At 44.3% G+C, this 23,328-nt stretch overlaps 26 non-coding genes and 1 pseudogene across 26 annotated transcripts; all 27 read right to left on the minus strand.

The window, feature by feature from the left end:
• Positions 1 to 32: 32 nt before the first annotated feature.
• LOC140868101 (5S ribosomal RNA) lies at positions 33 to 151 on the minus strand. The gene has a single exon (XR_012145535.1). It is a non-coding gene; the product is annotated as a 5S ribosomal RNA (ribosomal RNA).
• A 399-nt stretch (positions 152 to 550) lies between these two features.
• LOC140868893 (5S ribosomal RNA) lies at positions 551 to 669 on the minus strand. The gene has a single exon (XR_012146292.1). It is a non-coding gene; the product is annotated as a 5S ribosomal RNA (ribosomal RNA).
• Positions 670 to 1,067: 398 nt separating this feature from the next.
• On the minus strand, positions 1,068 to 1,186 carry LOC140869972 (5S ribosomal RNA). Its single transcript, XR_012146958.1, has one exon. It is a non-coding gene; the product is annotated as a 5S ribosomal RNA (ribosomal RNA).
• A 401-nt stretch (positions 1,187 to 1,587) lies between these two features.
• LOC140869280 (5S ribosomal RNA) lies at positions 1,588 to 1,696 on the minus strand (annotated as a pseudogene).
• A 400-nt stretch (positions 1,697 to 2,096) lies between these two features.
• Positions 2,097 to 2,215, minus strand: LOC140868552 (5S ribosomal RNA). The gene has a single exon (XR_012145964.1). It is a non-coding gene; the product is annotated as a 5S ribosomal RNA (ribosomal RNA).
• A 400-nt stretch (positions 2,216 to 2,615) lies between these two features.
• LOC140868021 (5S ribosomal RNA) lies at positions 2,616 to 2,734 on the minus strand. Its single transcript, XR_012145458.1, has one exon. It is a non-coding gene; the product is annotated as a 5S ribosomal RNA (ribosomal RNA).
• A 393-nt stretch (positions 2,735 to 3,127) lies between these two features.
• LOC140868361 (5S ribosomal RNA) lies at positions 3,128 to 3,246 on the minus strand. The gene has a single exon (XR_012145782.1). It is a non-coding gene; the product is annotated as a 5S ribosomal RNA (ribosomal RNA).
• A 399-nt stretch (positions 3,247 to 3,645) lies between these two features.
• Positions 3,646 to 3,764, minus strand: LOC140868491 (5S ribosomal RNA). Its single transcript, XR_012145906.1, has one exon. It is a non-coding gene; the product is annotated as a 5S ribosomal RNA (ribosomal RNA).
• Positions 3,765 to 4,161: 397 nt separating this feature from the next.
• Positions 4,162 to 4,280, minus strand: LOC140870482 (5S ribosomal RNA). The gene has a single exon (XR_012147441.1). It is a non-coding gene; the product is annotated as a 5S ribosomal RNA (ribosomal RNA).
• A 401-nt stretch (positions 4,281 to 4,681) lies between these two features.
• On the minus strand, positions 4,682 to 4,800 carry LOC140867878 (5S ribosomal RNA). The gene has a single exon (XR_012145317.1). It is a non-coding gene; the product is annotated as a 5S ribosomal RNA (ribosomal RNA).
• A 401-nt stretch (positions 4,801 to 5,201) lies between these two features.
• LOC140868743 (5S ribosomal RNA) lies at positions 5,202 to 5,320 on the minus strand. The gene has a single exon (XR_012146145.1). It is a non-coding gene; the product is annotated as a 5S ribosomal RNA (ribosomal RNA).
• Positions 5,321 to 5,721: 401 nt separating this feature from the next.
• LOC140869827 (5S ribosomal RNA) lies at positions 5,722 to 5,840 on the minus strand. The gene has a single exon (XR_012146820.1). It is a non-coding gene; the product is annotated as a 5S ribosomal RNA (ribosomal RNA).
• Positions 5,841 to 6,239: 399 nt separating this feature from the next.
• Positions 6,240 to 6,358, minus strand: LOC140869413 (5S ribosomal RNA). The gene has a single exon (XR_012146774.1). It is a non-coding gene; the product is annotated as a 5S ribosomal RNA (ribosomal RNA).
• A 400-nt stretch (positions 6,359 to 6,758) lies between these two features.
• Positions 6,759 to 6,877, minus strand: LOC140870308 (5S ribosomal RNA). The gene has a single exon (XR_012147275.1). It is a non-coding gene; the product is annotated as a 5S ribosomal RNA (ribosomal RNA).
• A 401-nt stretch (positions 6,878 to 7,278) lies between these two features.
• Positions 7,279 to 7,397, minus strand: LOC140870031 (5S ribosomal RNA). The gene has a single exon (XR_012147015.1). It is a non-coding gene; the product is annotated as a 5S ribosomal RNA (ribosomal RNA).
• A 9,921-nt stretch (positions 7,398 to 17,318) lies between these two features.
• LOC140868982 (5S ribosomal RNA) lies at positions 17,319 to 17,437 on the minus strand. The gene has a single exon (XR_012146377.1). It is a non-coding gene; the product is annotated as a 5S ribosomal RNA (ribosomal RNA).
• Positions 17,438 to 17,837: 400 nt separating this feature from the next.
• LOC140868799 (5S ribosomal RNA) lies at positions 17,838 to 17,956 on the minus strand. The gene has a single exon (XR_012146200.1). It is a non-coding gene; the product is annotated as a 5S ribosomal RNA (ribosomal RNA).
• Positions 17,957 to 18,355: 399 nt separating this feature from the next.
• On the minus strand, positions 18,356 to 18,474 carry LOC140868008 (5S ribosomal RNA). Its single transcript, XR_012145446.1, has one exon. It is a non-coding gene; the product is annotated as a 5S ribosomal RNA (ribosomal RNA).
• A 401-nt stretch (positions 18,475 to 18,875) lies between these two features.
• On the minus strand, positions 18,876 to 18,994 carry LOC140870310 (5S ribosomal RNA). Its single transcript, XR_012147277.1, has one exon. It is a non-coding gene; the product is annotated as a 5S ribosomal RNA (ribosomal RNA).
• Positions 18,995 to 19,394: 400 nt separating this feature from the next.
• Positions 19,395 to 19,513, minus strand: LOC140867929 (5S ribosomal RNA). Its single transcript, XR_012145369.1, has one exon. It is a non-coding gene; the product is annotated as a 5S ribosomal RNA (ribosomal RNA).
• A 399-nt stretch (positions 19,514 to 19,912) lies between these two features.
• Positions 19,913 to 20,031, minus strand: LOC140868517 (5S ribosomal RNA). Its single transcript, XR_012145931.1, has one exon. It is a non-coding gene; the product is annotated as a 5S ribosomal RNA (ribosomal RNA).
• Positions 20,032 to 20,429: 398 nt separating this feature from the next.
• LOC140868049 (5S ribosomal RNA) lies at positions 20,430 to 20,548 on the minus strand. The gene has a single exon (XR_012145484.1). It is a non-coding gene; the product is annotated as a 5S ribosomal RNA (ribosomal RNA).
• A 399-nt stretch (positions 20,549 to 20,947) lies between these two features.
• LOC140868237 (5S ribosomal RNA) lies at positions 20,948 to 21,066 on the minus strand. Its single transcript, XR_012145664.1, has one exon. It is a non-coding gene; the product is annotated as a 5S ribosomal RNA (ribosomal RNA).
• A 401-nt stretch (positions 21,067 to 21,467) lies between these two features.
• LOC140867980 (5S ribosomal RNA) lies at positions 21,468 to 21,586 on the minus strand. The gene has a single exon (XR_012145417.1). It is a non-coding gene; the product is annotated as a 5S ribosomal RNA (ribosomal RNA).
• Positions 21,587 to 21,987: 401 nt separating this feature from the next.
• LOC140868724 (5S ribosomal RNA) lies at positions 21,988 to 22,106 on the minus strand. Its single transcript, XR_012146127.1, has one exon. It is a non-coding gene; the product is annotated as a 5S ribosomal RNA (ribosomal RNA).
• A 400-nt stretch (positions 22,107 to 22,506) lies between these two features.
• On the minus strand, positions 22,507 to 22,625 carry LOC140868983 (5S ribosomal RNA). The gene has a single exon (XR_012146378.1). It is a non-coding gene; the product is annotated as a 5S ribosomal RNA (ribosomal RNA).
• A 399-nt stretch (positions 22,626 to 23,024) lies between these two features.
• LOC140868725 (5S ribosomal RNA) lies at positions 23,025 to 23,143 on the minus strand. The gene has a single exon (XR_012146128.1). It is a non-coding gene; the product is annotated as a 5S ribosomal RNA (ribosomal RNA).
• Between the last annotated feature and the right edge of the window lie 185 nt (positions 23,144 to 23,328).

Below are 23,328 nucleotides of genomic sequence, written 5' to 3' on the forward strand. Positions count from 1 at the left end.
GTACGATAAAAAAAAAAGAAATTAATAAAAAAAGGGTGCAACACAAGGACTTCCCAGGGGGTCACCCATCCTAGTACTGCTCTCGCCCAAGCACGCCTAACTTCGGAGTTCTGATGGGATCCGATGCATAAGTGCTGATATGATCGCACCCAAAAATGAATGAATTCTTTATTTTTTTGTCTCTCGAATTGCGGATCGGAGGATCCGGAGCTACAATTTCAAACGGACATAACTTTCGATCGGCTAAGAGTTACGGGAGTTTCAGCCTGTTCACACGAAGCTCCTCTTTATACCTACAGCAAGTATCTCGATCTAAGAGATGTTACGCTCAAATTACAACATGGAGATGGTCTTTTGGGGCGTTTTTCCCGTAGGGCGTGCTGGGACCCACTGAAGCGGCCTGCGTCACCCAGATCGCACGTTCACGTCGTGTGATTAAGTCTATTGCATCTTTTTTATCCGCGGATTGGACTGAAAGAGTCGGTAATAGGACGGAGGGGAATCGGAAATATAAGAAGTACGAGTAAGAAAAAAAGAAATTAATGAAAAAGGGGTGCAACACGAGAACTTCCCAGGGGGTCACCCATCCTAGTACTGCTCTCGCCCAAGCACGCTTAACTTCGGAGTTCTGATGGGATGTAGTACATTAGTGCTGTTATGATCACACCCAACAATGAATGAATTTTTATTGTTTTGTCTCTCGAATTGCGGATCGGAGGAACAGGAGCTGCAGTTTCAAACGGACATAACTTTCGATCGGCTAAGAGTTACGGGAGCTTCAGCCTGTTCACACGAAGCTCCTCTCGATACCTACACCAAGTATCTCGGTCTAAGAGACGGAGACGCTCAAATTACAACCCGGAGATGGTCTTTCGGGGCGTTTTTCCCGTTGGGCGCGCTGGGACCCACTGAAGCGTCCTGCGTCACCCAGATCGCACGTTCACGTCGTGTGATTAAGTCTATTGCATCTGTTCTATCCGCGGATTGGACTGAAAAAGCCGGAAATAGGACGGCGAGGAATCGGAAAAACAAGAAGTACGAGTAAGAAAAAAAAAATTAATGAAATAGGGGTGCAACACGAGGACTTCCCAGGGGGTCACCCATCCTAATACTGCTCTCGCCCAAGCACGCTTAACTTCGGAGTTCTGATGGGATCCGGTGCATTAGTGATGGTATGATCGCACCCAACAGTGAATGAATTTCTTTATTTTTTTGTCTCTCGAATTGCGGATCGGAGGAACAGGAGCTGCAGTTTCAAACGGACATAACTTTCGATTGGCTAAAAGTTACGGGAGCTTCAGCCTGTTCACACGAAGCTCCTCTTGATACCTACAGCAAGTATCTCGGTCTAAGAGATGGAGATGCTCAAATTACAACCCGGAGATGGTCTTTCGGGGCGTTTTTCCCGTAGGGCGTGCTGGGATCCACTGAAGCGGCCTGCGTCACCCAGATCGCACGTTCACGTCGTGTGATTAAGTCTATTGCATCTTTTCTATCCGCGGATTGGACTGAAAGAGTCGGTAATAGGACGGCGGGGAATCGGAAATATAAGAAGTACGAGTAAGAAAAAAAGAAATTAATGAAAAAGGGGTGCAACACGAGAACTTCCCCCCTCCTAGTACTGCTCTCGCCCAAGCACGCTTAACTTCGGAGTTCTGATGGGATCCGGTGCATTAGTGCTGGTATGATCGCACTCAACAGTGAATGAATTCTTTATTTTTTTGTCTCTCGAATTGCGGATCGGAGGAACAGGAGCTGCAGTTTCAAACGGACATAACTTTCGATCGGCTAAAAGTTACGGGAGCTTCAGCCTGTTCACACGAAGCGCCTCTTGATACCTACAGCAAGTATCTCGGTCTAAGAGACGGAGACGCTCAAATTACAACCCGGAGATGGTCTTTCGGGGCGTTTTTCCCGTAGGGCACGCTGGGACCCACTGAAGCGGCCTGCGTCACCCAGATCGCATGTTCACGTCGTGTGATTAAGTCTATTGCATCTTTTCTATCCGCGGATTGGACTGAAAAAGTCGGTAATAGGACGGCGAGGAATCGGAAAAATAAGAAGTACGAGTACGAAAAAAAGAAATTAATGAAAAAGGGGTACAACACGAGGACTTCCCAGGGGGTCACCCATCTTAGTACTGCTCTCGCCCAAGCACGCTTAACTTCGGAGTTCTGATGGGATCCGGTGCATTAGTACTGGTATGATCGCACCCAAAAATAAATAAATTCTTTATTTTTTTGTCTCTCGAATTGCGGATCGAAGGAACAGGAGCTGCAGTTTCAAACGGACATAACTTTCGATCTCCTGAGAGTTACGGGAGCTTCAGCCTGCTCACGCGAAGCTCTTCTCGATACCTACAGCGCGTATCTCGGTATAAGAGACGGAGAAGCTCAAATTCAAAACCGAAGATGGTCTTTTGGGGTATTTTTCTCGTAGGACGTGCTGGGACCCACCGAAGTGGCCCGCGTCACCCAGATCGCACGTTCACGTCGTGTGATTCAGTCTATTGCATCTTTTCTATCCGCGGATTGGACTGAAAGAGTTGGAAATAGGACGACGAGGAATCGGAAAAACAAGAAGTACGAGTAAGAAAAAAAGAAATTAATGAAAAAGGGGTGCAACACGAGGATTTCCCAGGGGGTCACCCATCCTAGTACTACTCTCGCCCAAGCACGCTTAACTTCGGAGTTCAGATGGGATCCGGTGCATTAGTGCTGGTATGATCACACCCAATAAAATTTTTATTGTTTTGTCTTTCGAATTGCGGATCGGAGGAACAGGAACTGCAGTTTCAAACGGACATAACTTTCGATCGGCTAAGAGTTACGGGAGCTTCAGCCTGTTCACACGAAGCTCTTCTCGATACCTACAGCAAGTATCTCGGTCTAAGAGACGGAGACGCTTAAATTACAACCCGGATATGGTCTTTCAGGGCAATTTTCCCGTAGGGCATGCAGGGACCCATTAAAGCGGCCTGCGTCACCCAGATCGCACGTTCACGTCGTGTGATTAAGTCTATTGCATCTTTTCTATCCGCGGATTGGACTGAAAGAGTTGGTAATAGGACGGCGAGGAATCGGAAAAACAAGAAGTACGATAAAAAAAAAAGAAATTAATAAAAAAAAGGTTGCAACACAAGGACTTCCCAGGGGGTCACCCATCCTAGTACTGCTCTCGCCCAAGCACGCCTAACTTCGGAGTTCTGATGGGATCCGATGCATTAGTGCTGATATGATCGCACCCAAAAATGAATGAATTCTTTATTTTTTTGTCTCTCGAATTGCGGATCGGAGGATCCGGAGCTACAGTTTCAAACGGACATAACTTTCGATCGGCTAAGAGTTACGGGAGCTTCAGCCTGTTCACACGAAGCTCCTCTTTATACCTACAGCAAGTATCTCGGTCTAAGAGATGTTACGCTCAAATTACTACATGGAGATGGTCTTTTGGGGCGTTTTTCCCGTAGGGCGTGCTGGGACCCACTGAAGCGGCCTGCGTCACCCAGATCGCACGTTCACGTCGTGTGATTAAGTCTATTGCATCTTTTTTATCCGCGGATTGGACTGAAAGAGTCGGTAATAGGACGGAGGGGAATCGGAAATATAAGAAGTACGAGTAAGAAAAAAAGAAATTAATGAAAAAGGGGTGCAACACGAGGACTTCCCAGGGGGTCACCCATCCTAGTACTGCTCTCGCCCAAGCACGCTTAACTTCGAAGTTCTGATGGGATGTGGTGCATTAGTGCTGTTATGATCACACCCAACAGTGAATGAATTTTTATTGTTTTGTCTCTCGAATTGCGGATCGGAGGAACAGGAGCTGCAGTTTCAAACGGACATAACTTTCGATCGGCTAAGAGTTACGGGAGCTTCAGCCTGTTCACACGAAGCTCCTCTCGATACCTACACCAAGTATCTCGGTCTAAGAGACGGAGACGCTCAAATTACAACCCGTAGATGGTCTTTCGGGGCGTTTTTCCCGTTGGGCGCGCTGGGACCCACTGAAGCGTCCTGCGTCACCCAGATCGCACGTTCACGTCGTGTGATTAAGTCTATTGCATCTGTTCTATCCGCGGATTGGACTGAAAAAGCCGGAAATAGGACGGCGAGGAATCGGAAAAACAAGAAGTACGAGTAAGAAAAAAAAAATAATGAAATAGGGGTGCAACACGAGGACTTCCCAGGGGGTCACCCATCCTAATACTGCTCTCGCCCAAGCACGCTTAACTTCGGAGTTCTGATGGGATCTGGTGCATTAGTGATGGTATGATCGCACCCAACAGTGAATGAATTTCTTTATTTTTTTGTCTCTCGAATTGCGGATCGGAGGAACAGGAGCTGCAGTTTCAAACGGACATAACTTTCGATTGGCTAAAAGTTACGGGAGCTTCAGCCTGTTCACACGAAGCTCCTCTTGATACCTACAGCAAGTATCTCGGTCTAAGAGATGGAGATGCTCAAATTACAACCCGGAGATGGTCTTTCGGGGCGTTTTTCCCGTAGGGCGTGCTGTGATCCACTGAAGCGGCCTGCGTCACCCAGATCGCACGTTCACGTCGTGTGATTAAGTCTATTGCATCTTTTCTATCCGCGGATTGGACTGAAAAAGTCGGTAATAGGACGGCGAGGAATCGGAAAAATAAGAAGTACGAGTAAGAAAAAAAGATATTAATGAAAAAGGGGTGCAACACGAGGACTTCCCAAGGGGTCACCCATCCTAGTACTGCTCACGCCCAAGCACGCTTAACTTCGGAGTTCTAATGGGATCCGGTGCATTAGTACTGGTATGATCGCACCCAACAGTGAATGAATTCTTTATTTTTTTGTCTCTCGAATTGCGGATCGGAGGAACAGGAGCTACAGTTTTTAAACGGACATAACTTTCGATCTGCTGAGAGTTACGGGAGCTTCAGCCTGCTCACGCGAAGCTCTTCTCGATACCTACAGCGCGTATCTCGGTATAAGAGACGGAGAAGCTCAAATTCAAACCCGAAGATGGTCTTTAGGGGCATTTTTCTCGTAGGACGTGCTGAGACCCACCGAAGTGGCCCGCGTCACACAGATCGCACGTTCACGTCGTGTGATTCAGTCTATTGCATCTTTTTTATCCGTGGATTGGACTGAAAGAGTCGGAAATAGAACGGAGAGGAATCGGAAAACAAGATGTACGAGTAAGAAAAAAAGAAACGAATTAAAAAAGTTGTGCAACACGAGGACTTCCCAGGGGGTCACCCATCCTAGTACTGCTCTTGCCCAAGCACGCATAACTTCAGAGTTCTGATGGGATCCGGTGTCTTAGTGCCGGTATGATCGCACCCAATAGTGAATGAATTTTTATTGGTTTGTCTCTCGAATTGCGGATCGGAGGAACAGGAGCTGCAGTTTCAAACGGACATAACTTTCGATCGGCTAAGAGTTACGGGAGCTTCAGCCTGTTCACACGAAGCTCCTCTCGATGCCTACAGCAAGTATCTCGGTCCAAGAGACGGAGACGCTCAAATTACAACTCGAAGATGGTCTTTCGGGGCATTTTTCCCGTAGGATGCGTTGGGACCCACTGAAGCATCCTGTGTCACCCAGATCGCACGTTCACGTCGTGTGATTAAGTCTATTGCATCTTTTCTATCCGCGGATTGGACTGAAAGAGTCGGAAATAGGACGGCGAGGAATCGGAAAAACAAGAAGTACGAGTAAAAAAAAAAAAGAAATTAATGAAAAAGGGGTGCAACACGAGGACTTTCCAAGGGGTCACCCATCCTAGTACTGCTCTCGCCCAAGCACGCTTAACTTCGGAGTTCTAATGGGATCCGGTGCATTAGTGCTGGTATGATCGCACCAAATAGTGAATGAATTTTTATTGTTTTGTCTCTTGAATTGCGGATCGGAGGAACAGGAGCTGCAGTTTCAAACGGACATAACTTTCGATCGGCTAAGAGTTACGGGAGCTTCAGCCTATTCACACGAAGCTCCTCTCGATACCTACAGCAAGTATCTCGGTCTAAGAGACAGAGACACTCAAATTACAACCCGGATATGGTCTTTCGGGGCGTTTTTCCCGTATGGCGCGCTGGGACTCACTGAAGCGGCCTGCGTCACCCAGATCGCACGTTCACGTCGTGTGATTATATCTATTGCATATTTTCTATCCGCGGATTGGACTGAAAGAGTCGGTAATAGGACGGCGAGGAATCGAAAAAACAAGAAGTACGAGTAAGAAAAAAAGAAATTAATGAAAAAGGGGTGCAACACGAGGACTTCCCAGGGGGTCACCCATCCTAGTACTGCTCTCGCCCAAGCACGCTTAACTTCGGAGTTCTGATGGGATCCGGTGCATTAGTGCTGGTATGATCGCACCAAACAGTGAATGAATTCTTTATTTTTTTGTCTCTCGAATTGCGGATCGGAGGAACAGGAGCTGCAGTTTCAAACGGAAATAACTTTCGATCGGCTAAGAGTTACGGGAGCTTCAGCCTGTTCACATGAAGCTCCTCTTTATACCTACAGCAAGTATCTCGGTCTAAGAGATGGAGACGCTCAAATTACAACCCGGAGATGGTCTTTCGGGGCGTTTTTCCCGTAGGGCGCGCTGGGACCCACTGAAGCGGCCTGCGTCACCCAGATCGCACATTCACGTCATGTGATTAAGTCTATTGCATCTTTTCTATCCGCGGATTGGACTGAAAGAGTCGGTAATAGGACGGCGGGGAATCGGAAAAATAAGAAGTACAAGTAAGAAAAAAAGAAATTAATGAAAAAAGAGTGCAACACGAGGACTTCCCAGGGGGTCACCCATCCTAGTACTGCTCTCGCCCAAGCACGCTTAACTTCGGAGTTCTGATGGGATCCGGTGCATTAGTACTGGTATGATCGCACCCAACAGTGAATGAATTCTTTATTTTTTTGTCTCTCGAATTGCGGATCGGAGGAACAGGAGCTGCAATTTCAAACGGACATAACTTTCGATCTGCTGAGAGTTAGGGGAGCTTCTGCCTGCTCACGCGAAGCTCTTCTCGATACCTACAGCGCGTATTTCGGTCTAAGAGACGGAGAAGCTCAAATTCAAACCCGAAGATGGTCTTTGGGGGCATTTTTCTTGTAGGACGTGCTGGGACCCACCGAAGTGGCCCGCGTCACCCGGATCGCACGTTCACGTCGTGTGATTCAGTCTATTGCATCTTTTCTATCTGTGGATTGGACTGAAAGAGTCGGAAATAGGACGGAGAGGAATCGGAAGAACAAGATGTACGAGTAAGAAAAAAAGAAACTAATTAAAAAAGGGGTGCAACACGAGGACTTCCCAGGGGGTCACCCATCCTAGTACTGCTCTTGCCCAAGCACGCATAACTTCGGAGTTCTGATGGGATCCGGTGCATTAGTGCTGGTATGATCGCACCCAATAGTGAATGAATTCTTTATTTTTTTGTCTCTCGAATTGCGGATCGGAGGAACAGGAGCTGCAGTTTCAAACGGACATAACTTTCGATCGGCTGAGAGTTACTGGAGCTTCAGCCTGCTCACGCAAAGCTCCACTCGATACCTATAGTGCGTATCTAGGTTAAAGAGATGGAGACGCTCAAATTCCAAAATGGAGATGGTCTTTCGGGGCATTTTTCCCGTATGTCGCGCTGGGACCCTGAAAGAGTGGGTGCCCAGTGAGCCAACTTGTGGCTATGGGATTTGATGACTCTTTGTACAAACGATCTTTTGTTTAATGTAATTTACACTTTTATTAATGGCAATGACTTTATCTTTCTTCATATTGTTATATTATGATATACTATTGTTGTTTTGATAAAGACCTTGAATATACTATAGTGTATGTAAGATGTGGTAGAACATGGGGATGTCTATCATGAAATACATCTTATAGTCACTGTATATTCTAAACTGTTCCTAGTCGATTGAGCCGTCCGATAATAAGGATAAGGATCGCTCGAGTTTGAGACTAGCATTTGCGATGCGGAGTACCACGTTTCATTGGTAGGGAACATGGAGATGTTCGAAGCATGGAAATGGATATTCATAGGATGAATAATCGAACTACCCTATCCGAACTTTCCAAGTGGTTATCACTTATCGAGTGGATAAAGTCCGCGGTTTTGGTTGTACACCATTAGTCCTTATTACTTGAAACATCATGGAGACTCTATATGCTAGTACTGTGCTTTGACTCGTTTACCGACTGTATTGGGGTCATCAGGTGTCGGGATTGGGTACAGTTACAACACATATAGGAGTCGATGCATTGTTGTCAAGGATTCACCACATACTTGCGAGTGTGGATATCCTATGCGATCTGAGGAGATATTAGTGTGACAAATCTTTGGTCAGAGTACTTGATGTGATTTAAGAAATGGTTTCTTAGTAGCACATGCGATGTCACTAATTTGATCTTCAAGATGTATTGCATAGTTATCGAATCTTGAGCGACTCTCGATATACCAATGGTTGTTGATTCGATCGGGATATATGGATGAAGGGACCGTACTGTACGCTAACCAAAATCTACTGGTTCTTGTAGGCACTATCAGTGATACCTAGGGAATCATGGGGCGATGTTGCTAGGCGCTTTACCATGATTCGTTGGGCAAGTCGGAAATCGTTGTTCCGAGTCACAAGGAGTTGTGAGCCCACGGCTAGCTGTATCCCTGAACCATTGAGGGTCACACAGTGTAATGGAGTTTTAATCCCCGTTGAGATAGTTAAATTTAAAGAGTTAAATTTAATGAATAAAGAAGTTGGACTTCTTAAATAAGAGTAAGGGAGTAGGATTTCCTAAAATGACATAGGGATGTACATTTTTGAAAACCACTGAATTCGGATTCAGGAAAATTTATCTTGACTTTAAAATGTGCAGAAATGGTTTCTGTGCACATTGGTAAAATCGGTTTATCAATCGGAGTCACGATGAATTTTATATTAATTTCTGAACATGCGGGCTTTGCTTGCCGGGCCTCAACTTATGACTAATGGGCCCTAAGGTGTTAGTGGCCTGCATTATAAATAAGTTATTGCAGTACAGAAATTACACACAGTTGGTCATAATTTTGAGAGGCAGTTTTCGAAAAAAAAACCCTAGCTCTCTCTAGAAATTCGGCCGCCCCTCCCTCTCTCTGTCAGAGATTTTCCGGTCTGTGATTTTGAATTGCAGACAGGATTAGCGAATCAAATTCGTTATTCTCTTCGCAGAAAACTTCTGATAGATTTTCTAGTGCAATCTATTAGAGGGATTAAACCTCCATTCGTGGACCTGATTGAAGGAAAGCTTGTTCATCAGTTCCAGGGAGATACAAGAAGCGCAGAGAAATCTGTGTGGTGTCCAATAATCTCGCTTCGAGATTGAAGGTAAAATTTAATAATAGTTATTTAATTTTACACACACAAATAATTTAATCGTATGGTTAATACCCACACTATGGAATTGTTCCATACTAAAAATTTTAAACTTCCGCTGCACCGGGTATCAATCGTGATTGATCTGAACGCCAGTTTTCCAACAGTGGTATCAGAGCCAGGTTGCTCAGATCAAACGATTAAATTAATCGATTGTACAAAAATTTTTGGGTCTTGGTTTTTTAAAACAAATATATTTTAAATAAAAAAAAAAAAAAAAATTTCGGGCAAAACCCGGGCAGCGATTGGATCGCTGCCCGGTGGGGCAGCGACGGTCGCTGCCCCGGGCGGCGCACGGCGCCGCCCAAAGGGGGCGCACGGCGCCGCCAGGGCGGCGCACGGCGCCGCCAGGGCGGCGATTGTCGCTGCCCTAAAGGGGCAGCCGGGCTGCCCCGGCCCGCGCCCACGGGTGCGGGCCGGCCCGGGAGTGTCCCGGGCGGCCCGCGGGAAAAATTATTTTTTTTATTTAAATTAATTTTAATGTGTTAAAATTTTATTTTTGGTCCGGTCAAAAATTGTTTTTGATTGGTTCACGAGGCATCGGATCGAATTGTTCGAGTCCGAAAATTTTAAAATTGATTTTTGGATAAATTTGAATTTTTGGAAAATTTTAATATTTTATCCTTAAATTGAATTTTGAAATCAATTATTTTTGGTACAATTGATGATAAGATTTGATCTTATGTATATATTAAGTAAAATATGATTTTATCTATAAAATTAGATTCTGTAGATAAAATATGATTTTATTTAATAAAAGGTAAAATATGATTTTATATGTAAAATATGATTTTATATATAAAATATGATTTTATCCTGTTTAAATTTAAATTGCCATATGCATGATATCCAATAAATTAATTTTGAATTAAATGTTATTGGATAAGGATGATCGATTGTCATGACCAATTTTGTAGGTGTATGTTAGGAATTTACATTTGTTTTATTGTTGTTGGTTTTATTAATGGGCCTTGTTTATGGCCCAATATGAATGTCATATGTAATAAAAGTGGGCTTGGTTTATGGCCCGTTCCCACCCCTAAAATGTATCCCCTACTTGTCATTGCTATTTATTGTAAATACATTAGATTTAGTGGGAGATTAAGATTTGAAGATGGTGGGCCCAGCAGACAATAAAGACGAAGAAATGTAAATTGGAAGCTAATGTAATAGGATTGCATTGCATACTGCATATTACCTAGGATTGGACTAAGACTCGTGATTGGCAACCACGAGTCAATTAGAAATGGAATCGATCATCCTATATATAATATATGATATTATGATTGTATGCATGTTTTAGACATAATTGTATGAATCCGGCAAGCATACAATAAATTGAAAAATGATGAGACAAATTTTCATAATTAAAAATCCCTCATTTTAAATATGATTTAAAATTGATATCAAGATAAATAAAGGAAATTTAAATTTGTTTAAATGTTCCTACCTTCCATCAACGGTCAATGTATGAGATGCTACCCGCGGATACGGTCCGGCTCATATTATTGGGGGGGCCCGTTCGTCGGAAAGCTGTACATTGGATCGACAAATGTTGTAAGTTGGGTGGAACTCCCATGGGATCGGCTCATATTATTGGGGGATCCACATGGCGACCGTCCATCACAACTTAATATTGATGGGTCATCTTGACATGTCACTTTAAACGGCGTCATATTATTGGGCCCTTATTGGACATGAGGTAAACACATGGGGTTTGCTTTGGAAGCAATTGGGCTCTACCTTTTGAGAATTATGGTTGGCTGATATTATTCGGGACCATAAGTTTGTCAATTGGACTCCATGTTCTCACTAAGGAAAAAGTTTCCCGTTTTCACTAGAGGGTAGTGAAATCGTTAAAATAGTGGGAGTGAGATTCATAAAATTAAATTTTGCCTATTTTATGTCTTAGTAAATTGCTTAAACAATCATTGATATATGTCTGTTTTTCTTTTCAGTATTTCATACGATGAATTCGCGTAATCCTTTATTCTCGATCCTCGAACAAAACAAGTTAACTGGCGCAAACTATACGGAATGGTTCCGGAAGTTGAAGATTGTCTTGACTTTGGAGAAGATGTTCTACGTGTTAGAGAAATCACCTCCGAAGGAAGCACCAGCTGACGTAAGTCCGGAGGAATTAGCCAAACTTGATGCATGGTGGGACCATGACATCAAGACCAAATGCTATATGCAAGCCTCGATGTCTGAATCCAGAGGCGATTTGAGGACACCGTGAATGCTGCTGACATTCACGCTCAACTCAAGGAACTTTTTGGGGCTCAATCGAGGGCTGAAAGGTTCGCTACTGTTAAGGAGCTGATGACGTGTCGCATGCGTGAAGGGACTTCGGTCCGTGATCATGGGGTACGAGTGATTTGGCTCATACAAAAGTTAGCGACCCTTGATTTGGTGTTGGAGCATGAACTCAACGTGGATTTACTGCTTCTGTCTCTTCCTTCTTCGTTTGACGGATTTGTGGTAAATTTTAATATGAACAAGATAGAGGCCACCCTTGAAGAGATGGTCAATATGCTTGTGACATATGAATCCACACTTAAGAAGGATAAGCCAGCTTTCTTGGTGGGCTCCTCATCTTCTGCTAAGAAGGGGCCAAGTATGAAGGGCAAGAAACGTTCTGCCCCACCCAAGAAAGTCGAGCCCGAGAAGAAGCACAAGACAAAGGCTTCAAAAATGGAAAAATCCAAGGATGTTTGCCATTACTGCAAGAAGCCGGGTCATTGGAAGCGCAACTGCAAGGAATATCTAGAGCAGTTGGAAACTTCAAAGGGTATGTTCTATATTGAAATAAACATTTCACTTAATACAACGTCTTGGGTATTGGATACCAGATGTGGATCTCACATTTGCAATGATTTGCAGGTGATGACAAGAAGTCGCAGGCTTAGAATGGGTGAGACCCAGCTGAGGCTCGGGAATGGTTCCAGAGTTGAAACTACGGCCATTGGAGATGTTTGTTTAACTTTGCAGAATGGTTTTAAGTTATTATTAAGAGATGTTTTATTTGTTCCGGATTTAATTAAAAACATTATTTCTGTTTCTATGCTAGATAGAGATGGTTATTCTTGCAATTTTGTGAATGGGATTTGCAATATTTACAAGAATGAATGTTTGATTGGAAATGGACAACTTGAAAACGATCTATACAACTTAAAACTAAAAGACGTTCCAATAAATTATGTTGATAAACCGGCGACGACAAACAAAAGGAAAATCGATAGTCAAAACCCGGCAAACCTTTGGCACGCTAGACTAGGTCATATTTCCTCAAGGAGGATGAACAAGCTAGTGGGAGAGGGCATGTTTGATATGTCTGATATTAACTCTCTACCTACTTGTGAATCCTGCCTAAAAGGGAAAATGACTAAATCTCCTTTTAAGGGGAAACCTGAGCGTAGTCAAAATCTGTTGGATTTGATCCATACAGATGTTTGTGGTCCATTTAGAGTTGGGACTCAACATGGCCACACCTACTTCATTACCTTTACTGATGATTATTCAAGGTATGGGTATTTATATTTAATGAAATATAAGTATGAAGCATTTGAAAAGTTCAAAGAATTCAAGGCTGAAGTAGAAAATAAGCTAGGTAAAAGTATTAAAGCACTTCGATCGGATCGAGGTGGAGAATACTTAAGTACCGATTTTTTGGACTATCTAAAAGAGAATGGGATTCTCTCTCAGTGGACTCCTCCTATGACACCACAGCTTAATGGTGTATCGGAGCATCGTAATCGAACTTTGTTGGACATGGTTCGATCCATGATGAGCTTCACTGAGCTTCCACCTTCGTTTTGGGGCTATGCGCTTGAAACGGCGGTATTGTTGTTGAACAACGTCCACACTAAAGCAGTGGACAAAACACCATACGAGTTATGGAATGGCAAAGCTCCTAAGTATTCGTACTTAAGGATTTGGGGATGTCCTGCTTACGTGAAGCAGACAGTGGGAGATAAGTTGGATAGTCGATCCAGCTTATGTTATTTTGTAGGGTATCCGAAGAATTCAATCGGATATTATTTATATTATCCTGCTGAAACAAAGGTGTTTGTTTCTAGGAATGCCACCTTCTTGGAGAAGGAGTTCTTATTGGATAAGAAAGGCGAGATGATGGAACTCGAAGAAGTTCGAGAAGAACCCGAAATACAAAATAACGATCCTACGCCTCAGGAACCATTACTGGACACGCCTGAACCTAGAAGATCCGAGAGGACTTCTAGACCTCCTGTTCGATATGGTCTTCTTCTTGAAGGGGATCAAGATGAACCCGACATTGGATGTGATCCAAGAAACTTCAAGGAAGCAATTTCTGATGCGGATTCAAATTTATGGCTTGAAGCTATGCAGTCTGAATTGGATTCAATGCATACAAACCAAGTTTGGTCTTTAGTAGATCCTCCTGATGGAATTGTTCCAATAGGGTGTAAATGGATCTACAAGAGAAAGCTTGGGCATGATGGTAAGGTATTGACCTACAAGGCGCGATTGGTGGCGAAAGGTTACACTCAAAGACAAGGAGTTGACTATGATGAAACCTTTTCAACAGTTGCAATGTTCAAGTCCATAAGAATCCTTATTGCCATAGCTGCATGGTATGACTATGAGATATGGCAAATGGATGTGAAGACTGCTTTTCTTAATGGAGACATTAAGGAAGAAATCTATATGAAGCAGCCGGAGGGGTTCACATCCATGGGAAGCGAGCATAAGGTATGCAAGCTTCAGAGATCAATTTATGGTCTAAAACAAGCATCAAGAAGTTGGAACCAGAAATTTGATGAAACAATAAAAGATTTTGGTTTCATCAAGAACCCGGAGGAACCGTGAGTGTACAAGAAAGTAGTTAAGGATGCTGTGACATTCTTAGTACTTTATGTTGATGACATTCTACTCATTGGGAATGATGTAGGGATGTTGCAGTCAACAAAGATATGGTTATCAGGTAGATTCTCGATGAAGGATTTGGGTGAGGCATCCTACATTCTTGGGATACAGATCTATAGAGATAGATCTAAGAGAATGATAGGACTCACTCAATCAACCTACATCGACACCATATTGAAACGGTTTTCAATGGATGGGTCCAAGAGAGGACATCTACCCATGTGTCATGGAGTTTCTTTATCCAAGTCTATGTGTCCCAAGACTGATGCAGAGATAGAGAATATGACACATGTACCATATGCGTCAGCTATAGGTAGTATCATGTATGGGATGATATCTACCAGACCGGATGTAGCATTTGCTCTGAGTGTCACGAGCAGATATCAGGCTAATCCTGGTCAAATGCATTGGAAAGCCGTGAAGGACATTCTTAAGTACTTACGAAGGACTAAGAATATGTTCATGGTATATGGAGGACGAGATCTGAAATTGGAAGGCTATACCGACTCTAGCTTCCAAAGTGACGTGGATGACTCGAAGTCAACCTCTGGATTTGTGTTCATGCTCAATGGCGGTGCTGTCTCTTGGAAGAGTTCCAAGCAGGACACCACAGCGGATTCCACCACTGAGGCTGAATACATTGCAGCATCAGCTACTGCTAAAGAGGCCATTTGGATGAGGAAGTTCGTCCAAGAGTTGGGCGTCATTCCTGAATTTGTTGGTCCAGTCCCGGTGTACTGTGACAACACGGGTGCCGTTGCTCAAGCAAAGGAACCAAGGTCTCATCAAAGATCCAAACACGTACTGAGGAAATACCACATCATCCGGGAGATTGTGGAAAGAGGAGACATCACTGTCGAACGAGTGGCCTCTACAGACAATATCGCTGATCCGCTTACTAAGCCCTTGCCAGGACCATTGTTTGACAAACATCGCGAAGCAATGGGTCTACGTAGTATGACTAGTTGGCTATAGGGCAAGTGGGAGATTGAAAGAGTGGGTGCCCAGTGAGCCAACTTGTGGCTATGGGATTTGATGACTCTTTGTACAAACGATCTTTTGTTTAATGTAATTTACACTTTTATTAATGGCAATGACTTTATCTTTCTTCATATTGTTATATTATGATATACTATTGTTGTTTTGATAAAGACCTTGAATATACTATAGTGTATGTAAGATGTGGTAGAACATGGGGATGTCTATCATGAAATACATCTTATAGTCACTGTATATTCTAAACTGTTCCTAGTCGATTGAGCCGTCCGATAATAAGGATAAGGATCGCTCGAGTTTGAGACTAGCATTTGCGATGCGGAGTACCACGTTTCATTGGTAGGGAACATGGAGATGTTCGAAGCATGCAAATGGATATTCATAGGATGAATAATCGAACTACCCTATCCGGACTTTCCAAGTGGTTATCACTTATCGAGTGGATAAAGTCCGCGGTTTTGGTTGTACACCATTAGTCCTTATTACTTGAAACATCATGGAGACTCTATATGCTAGTACTGTGCTTTGACTCGTTTACCGACTCTATTGGGGTCATCAGGTGTCGGGATTGGGTACAGTTACAACACATATAGGAGTCGATGCATTGTTGTCAAGGATTCACCACATACTTGTGAGTGTGGATATCCTATGCGATCTGAGGAGATATTAGTGTGACAAATCTCTGGCCAGAGTACTTGATGTGATTTAAGAAATGGTTTCTTAGTAGCACATGCGATGTCACTAATTTGATCTTCAAGATGTATTGCATAGTTATCGAATCTTGAGCGACTCTCGATATACCAATGGTTGTTGATTCGATCGGGATATATGGATGAAGGGACCGTACTGTACGCTAACCAAAATCTACTGGTTCTTGTAGGCACTATCAGTGATACCTAGGGAATAATGGGGCGATGTTGCTAGGCGCTTTACCATGATTCGTTGGGCAAGTCGGAAGTCATTGTTCCGAGTCACAAGGAGTTGTGAGCCCACGGCTAGCTGTATCCCTGAACCATTGAGGGTCACACAGTGTAATGGAGTTTTAATCCCCGTTGAGATAGTTAAATTTAAAGAGTTAAATTTAATGAATAAAGAAGTTGGACTTCTTAAATAAGAGTAAGGGAGTAGGATTTCCTAAAATGACATAGGGATGTACATTTTTGGAAACCACTGAATTCGGATTCAGGAAAATTTATCTTGACTTTAAAATGTGCAGAAATGGTTTCTGTGCACATTGGTAAAATCGGTTTATCAATCGGAGTCACGATGAATTTTATATTAATTTCTGAACATGCGGGCTTTGCTTGTCGGGCCTCAACTTATGACTAATGGGCCCTAAGGTGTTAGTGGCCTGCATTATAAATAAGTTATTGCAGTACAGAAATTACACACAGTTGGTCATAATTTTGAGAGACAGTTTTCGAAAAAAAAACCTAGCTCTCTCTAGAAATTCGGCCGCCCTCCCTCTCTCTGTCAGAGATTTTCCGGTCTGTGATTTTGAATTGCAGACAGGATTAGCGAATCAAATTCGTTATTCTCTTCGCAGAAAACTTCTGATAGATTTTCTAGTGCAATCTATCAGAGGGATTAAACCTCCATTCGTGGACCTGATTGAAGGAAAGCTTGTTCATCAGTTCCAGGGAGATACAAGAAGCGCAGAGAAATCTGTGTGGTGTCCAATAATCTCGCTTCGAGATTGAAGGTAAAATTTAATAATAGTTATTTAATTTTACACACACAAATAATTTAATCGTATGGTTGATACCCACACTATGGAATTGTTCCATACTAAAAATTTTAAACTTCCGCTGCACCGGGTATCAATCGTGATTGATCTGAACGCCAGTTTTCCAACAGACCCACCGAAGCGGCCCGCGTCACCCAGATCGCACGTTCACATCGTATGATTCAGTCTATTGCATCTTTTCTATCCGCGGATTGGACTGAAAGAGTCGGAAATAGGACGGAGAGGAATCGGAAGAATTAGAAGTACGAGTAAGAAAAAAAGAAATTAATGAAAAAAAGGTGCAACACGAGGACTTCCCAGGGGGTCACCCATCCTAGTACTGCTCTCGCCCAAGTACGCTTAACTTCGGAGTTCTGAAGGGATGCGGTGCATTAGTGCTGTTATGATCGCACCCAACAGTGAATGAATTTTTATTGTTTTGTCTCTCGAATTGCGGATCGGAGGAACAGGAGCTGCAGTTTCAAACGGACATAACTTTCAATCGGCTAAGAGGTACGGGAGCTTCAGCCTGTTCACACGAAGCTCCTCTCGATACCTACACCAAGTATCTCGGTCTAAGAGACGGAGACGCTCAAATTACAACCCTGAGATGGTCTTTCGAGGCGTTTTTCCCGTAGGGCGCGCTGGGACCCACTGAAGCATCCTGCGTCACCCAGATCGCACGTTCACGTCGTGTGATTAAGTCTATTGCACCTTTTCTATCCGCGGATTGGACTGAAAAAGTCGGAAATAGGACGGCGAGGAATCGGAAATACAAGAAGTACGAGTAAGAAAAAAAAGAAAATAATGAAAAAGGGGTGCAACACGAGGACTTCCCAGGGGGACACCCATCCTAGTACTGCTCTCGCTCAAGCACGATTAACTTCGAAGTTCTGATGGGATGCGGTGCATTAGTGCTGTTATGATTACACCCAACAGTGAATGAATTTTTATTGTTTTGTCTCTCGAATTGCGGATCGGAGGAACAGGAGCTGCAGTTTCAAACGGACATAACTTTCGATCGGCTAAGAGTTACGGGAGCTTCAGCCTGTTCACACGAAGCTCCTCTCGATACCAACACCAAGTATCTCGATCTAAGAGACGGAGACGCTCAAATTACAACCCGGAGATGGTCTTTCGGGGCGTTTTTCCCGTTGGGCGCGCTGGGACCCACTGAAGCGTCCTGCGTCACCCAGATCGCACGTTCACGTCATGTGATTAAGTCTATTGCATCTGTTCTATCCGCGGATTGGACTGAAAAAGCCGGAAATAGGACGGCGAGGAATCGGAAAAACAAGAAGTACGAGTAAGAAAAAAAGAAATTAATGAAATAGGGGTGCAACACAAGGACTTCCCAGGGGGTCACCCATCCTAATACTGCTCTCACCCAAGCACGCTTAACTTCGGAGTTCTGATGGGATCCGGTGCATTAGTGATGGTATGATCGCACCCAACAATGAATGAATTTCTTTATTTTTTTGTCTCTTGAATTGCAGATCGGAGGAACAGGAGCTGCAGTTTCAAACGGACATAACTTTCGATTGGCTAAAAGTTACGGGAGCTTCAGCCTGTTCACACGAAGCTCCTCTTGATACCTACAGCAAGTATCTCGGTCTAAGAGACGGAGATGCTCAAATTACAACCCGGAGATGGTCTTTCGGGGCGTTTTTCCCGTAGGGCGTGGTGGGATCCACTGAAGCGACCTGCGTCACCCAGATCGCACGTTCACGTCGTGTGATTAAGTCTATTGCATCTTTTCTATCCGCGGATTGGACTGAAAAAGTCGGTAATAGGACGGCGAGGAATCGGAAAAATAAGAAGTACGAGTAAGAAAAAAAGATATTAATGAAAAAGGGGTGCAACACGAGGACTTCACAGAGGGTCACCCATCCTAGTACTACTCACACCCAAGCACGCTTGACTTCGGAGTTCTGATGGGATCCGGTGCATTAGTACTGGTATGATCGCACCCAACAATGAATGAATTCTTTATTTTTTTGTCTCTCGAATTGCGGATCGAAGGAACAGGAGCTACAGTTTCAAACGGACATAACTTTCGATCTGCTGAGAGTTACGGGAGCTTCAGCCTGCTCATGCGAAGCTCTTCTCGATACCTACAGCGCGTATCTCGGTCTAAGAGACGGAGAAGCTCAAATTCAAACCCGAAGATGGTCTTTAGGGGCATTTTTCTCGTAGGACGTGCTGAGACCCACCGAAGTGGCCCGCGTCACCCAGATCGCACGTTCACGTCGTGTGATTCAGTCTATTGCATCTTTTCTATCCGTGGATTGGACTGAAAGAGTCGGAAATAGGACGAAGAGGAATCGGAAAACAAGATTTACGAGTAAGAAAAAAAGAAACTAATTAAAAAAGGGGTGCAACACGAGGACTTCCCAGGGGGTCACCCATCCTAGTACTGCTCTTGCCCAAGCACGCATAACTTCAGAGTTCTGATGGGATCCGGTGCCTTAGTGCTGGTATGATCGCACCCAATACTGAATGAATTTTTATTGTTTTGTCTCTCGAATTGCGGATCGGAGGAACAGGAGCTGCAGTTTCAAACGGACATAACTTTCGATCGGCTAAGAGTTACGGGAGCTTCAGCCTGTTCACACGAAGCTCCTCTCGATACCTACAGCAAGTATCTCGGTCTAAGAGACGGAGATGCTCAAATTACAACTCGAAGATGGTATTTCGGGGCATTTTTCCCGTAGGATGCGTTGGGACCCACTGAAGCGTCCTGCGTCACCCAGATCGCACGTTCACGTCGTGTGATTAAGTCTATTGCATCTTTTCTATCCGCGGATTGGACTGAAAGAGTCGGAAATAGGACGGCGAGAAATCGGAAAAACAAGAAGTACGAGTAAAAAAAAAAGAAATTAATGAAAAAGGGGTGCAACACGAGGACTTCACAGGGGGTCACCCATCCTAGTACTGCTCTCGCCCAAGCACGCTTAACTTCGGAGTTCTAATGGGATCCGGTGCATTAGTGCTGGTATGATCGCACCAAATAGTGAATGAATTTTTATTGTTTTGTCTCTCGAATTGCGGATCGGAGGAACAGGAGCTGCAGTTTCAAACGGACATAACTTTCGATCGGCTAAGAGTTACGGGAGCTTCAGCCTGTTCACACGAAGCTCCTCTCGATACCTACAGCAAGTATCTCGGTCTAAGAGACGGAGACGCTCAAATTACAACTCGAAGATGGTCTTTCGGGGCATTTTTCCCGTAGGATGCGTTGGGACCCACTGAAGCGTCCTGCGTCATCCAGATCGCACGTTCACGTCGTGTGATTAAGTCTATTGCATCTTTTCTATCCGCGGATTGGACTGAAAGAGTCGGAAATAGGACGGCGAGAATCGGAAAAACAAGAAGTACGAGTAAAAAAAAAAGAAATTAATGAAAAAGGGGTGCAACACGAGGACTTCCCAGGGGGTCACCCATCCTAGTACTGCTCTCGCCCAAGCACGCTTAACCTCGGAGTTCTAATGGGATCCGGTGCATTAGTATTGGTATGATCGCACCAAATAGTGAATGAATTTTTATTGTTTTGTCTCTCGAATTGCGGATTGGAGGAACAGGAGCTGCAGTTTCAAACGGACATAACTTTCGATCGGCTAAGAGTTACGGGAGCTTCAGCCTGTTCACACGAAGCTCCTGTTTATACCTACAGCAAGTATCTCGGTATAAGAGACGGAGACGCTGAAATTACAACCCGGAGATGGTCTTTCGGGGAGTTTTTCCCGTAGGGCGCGCTGGGACCCTCTGAAGCGGCCTGCGTCACCCAGATTGCAAGTTCACGTCATGTGATTAAGTCTATTGCATCTTTTCTATCCGCGGATTGGACTGAAAGAGTCGGTAATAGGACGGCGGGAAATCGGAAAAATAAGAAGTACGAGTAAGAAAAAAAGAAATTAATGAAAAAGGAGTGCAATACGAGGACTTCCCAGGGGGTCACCCATCCTAGTACTGCTCTCGCCCAAGCACGCTTAACTTCGGAGTTCTGATGGGATCCGGTGCATTAGTACTGGTAAGATCGCACCCAAAAATGAATGAATTCTTTATTTTTTTGACTCTCGAATTGCGGATCGGAGGAACAGGAGCTGCAGTTTCAAATGGACATAACTTTCGATCTGCTGAGAGTTACGGGAGCTTCAGCCTGCTCACGCGAAGCTCTTCTCGATACCTACAGCGCGTATCTCGGTCTAAGAGACGGAGAAGCTCAAATTCAAACCCGAAGAAGGTTTTTGGGTGCATTTTTCTCGTAGGACGTGCTGGGACCCACCGAAGTGGCCCGCGTCACCCAGATCGCATGTTCACGTCGTGTGATTCAGTCTATTGCATCTTTTCAATCCGTGGATTGGACTAAAAGAGTCGGAAATAGGACGGAGAGGAATCGGAAGAACAAGATGTACGAGTAAGAAAAAAAGAAACTAATTAAAAAAGGGGTGCAACACGAGGACTTCCCAGGGGGTCACCCATCCTAGTACTGCTCTTGCCCAAGCACGCATAACTTCGGAGTTCTGATGGGATCCGGAGCATTAGTACAGGTATGATCGCACCCAATAGTGAATGAATTCTTTATTTTTTTGTCTCTCAAATTGCGGATCAAAGGAACAGGAGCTGCAGTTTCAAACGGACATAACTTTCGATCGGCTGAGAGTTACTGGAGCTTCAGCCTGCTCACGCGAAGCTCCACTCGATACCTATAGTGCGTATCTACGTTAAAGAGATGGAGACGCTCAAATTCCAAAACGAAGATGGTCTTTCGGGGCATTTTTCCCGTACGTCGCGCTGGGACCTACCGAAGCGGCCCGCGTCACCCAGATCGCACGTTCACATCGTATGATTCCGTCTATTGCATCTTTTCTATCCGCGGATTGGATTGAAAGAGTAGGAAATAGGATGGAGAGGAATCGGAAAGAATTAGAAGTACGAGTAAAAAAAAAGGAAATTAATGAAAAAGGGGTGCAACACGAGGACTTCCCAGGGGGTCACCCATCCTAGTACTGCTCTCGCCCAAGTACGCTTAACTTCGGAGTTCTGAAGGGATGCGGTGCATTAGTGCTGTTATGATCGCACCCAACAGTGAATGAATTTTTATTGTTTTGTCTCTCGAATTGCGGATCGGAGGAACAGGAGCTGCAGTTTCAAACGGACATAACTTTCGATCTGCTGAGAGTTATAGGAGCTTCAGCCTGCTCACGCGAAGCTCTTCTCGATACCTACAGCGCGTATTTCGGTCTAAGAGATGGAGAAGCTCAAATTCAAACCCGAAGATGGTCTTTGGGGGCATTTTTCTCGTAGGACGTGCTGGAACCCACCGAAGTGGCCCGCGTCACCCAGATCGCACGTTCACGTCGTGTGATTCAGTCTATTGCATCTTTTCTATCTGTGGATTGGACTGAAAGAGTCGGAAATAGGACGGAGAGGAATCGGAAGAACAAGATGTACGAGTAAGAAAAAAAGAAACTAATTAAAAAAGGGGTGCAACACGAGGACTTCCCAGGGGGTCACCCATCCTAGTACTGCTCTTGCCCAAGCACGCATAACTTCGGAGTTTTGATGGGATCCGGTTCATTATTGCTGGTATGATCGCACCCAATAGTGAATGAATTCTTTATTTTTTGTCTCTCGAATTGCAGATCGGAGGAACAGGAGCTGCAGTTTCAAACGGACATAACTTTCGATCGGCTGAGAGTTACTGGAGCTTCAGCCTGCTCACGCAAAGCTCCACTCGATACCTATAGTGCGTATCTAGGTTAAAGAGACGGAGACGCTCAAATTCCAAAATAAAGATGGTCTTTCGGGGCATTTTTCCCGTATGTCGCGCTGGGACCCATCGAAGCGGCCCGCGTCACCCAGATCGCACGTTCACATCGTATGATTCAGTCTATTGCATCTTTTCTATCCGCGGATTGGACTGAAAGAGTCGGAAATAGGACGGAGAGGAATCGGAAGAATTAGAAGTACGAGTATGAAAAAAAGAAATTAATGAAAAAGGGGTGCAACACGAGGACTTCCCAGGGGGTCACCCATCCTAGTACTGCTCTCGCCCAAGTACGCTTAACTTCGGAGTTCTGAAGGGATGCGGTGCATTAGTGCTGTTATGATCGCACCCAACAGTGAATGAATTTTTATTGTTTTGTCTCTCGAATTGCGGATCGGAGGAACAGGAGCTGCAGTTTCAAACGGACATAACTTTCGATCGGCTAAGAGGTACGGGAGTTTCAGCCTGTTCACACGAAGCTCCTCTCGATACCTACACCAAGTATCTCGGTCTAAGAGACGGAGACACTCAAATTA

The sequence above is a fragment of the Henckelia pumila genome, chromosome 4 (assembly GCF_033568475.1).
Source record: "Henckelia pumila isolate YLH828 chromosome 4, ASM3356847v2, whole genome shotgun sequence".
Taxonomy (NCBI): domain Eukaryota; kingdom Viridiplantae; phylum Streptophyta; class Magnoliopsida; order Lamiales; family Gesneriaceae; genus Henckelia; species Henckelia pumila.